Below are 371 nucleotides of genomic sequence, written 5' to 3'. Positions count from 1 at the left end.
AGATATTCAAGACCTGCCTGGACGCCTACCTGTGCGACCTGGTGTAGGAACCTGCTTTGGCAGGGAGGTTGGACTTGATGATCTCTGAAGGTGTCTTCCAACCCCTACGATTCTGTGATTCTGTGAAACATCTGAAAGCTAACTGCACCAACACTTCACTCCTGCCTCCACCAGCAGCCAGCCCACGGGGCTGCTCCCCAGTATTTTATGTAAAACTCAGATTTGTGATGAGAAAATGATGAACAAGTTGGGAGGGCCATGGAAAAACTCATCTACTCCCCTTCTCTTTGTGAAGACAAATGCTTCTTTCTTGCCTAGGAAGCCCATCACCATTTTTTCTGCAAAGGCTGTCATTCCCCCCTTCTCTCCCC

The sequence above is a fragment of the Meleagris gallopavo genome, chromosome 2, assembly GCF_000146605.3.
Source record: "Meleagris gallopavo isolate NT-WF06-2002-E0010 breed Aviagen turkey brand Nicholas breeding stock chromosome 2, Turkey_5.1, whole genome shotgun sequence".
Lineage (NCBI taxonomy): Eukaryota > Metazoa > Chordata > Aves > Galliformes > Phasianidae > Meleagris > Meleagris gallopavo.
This window is presented reverse-complemented; position numbering follows the sequence as displayed.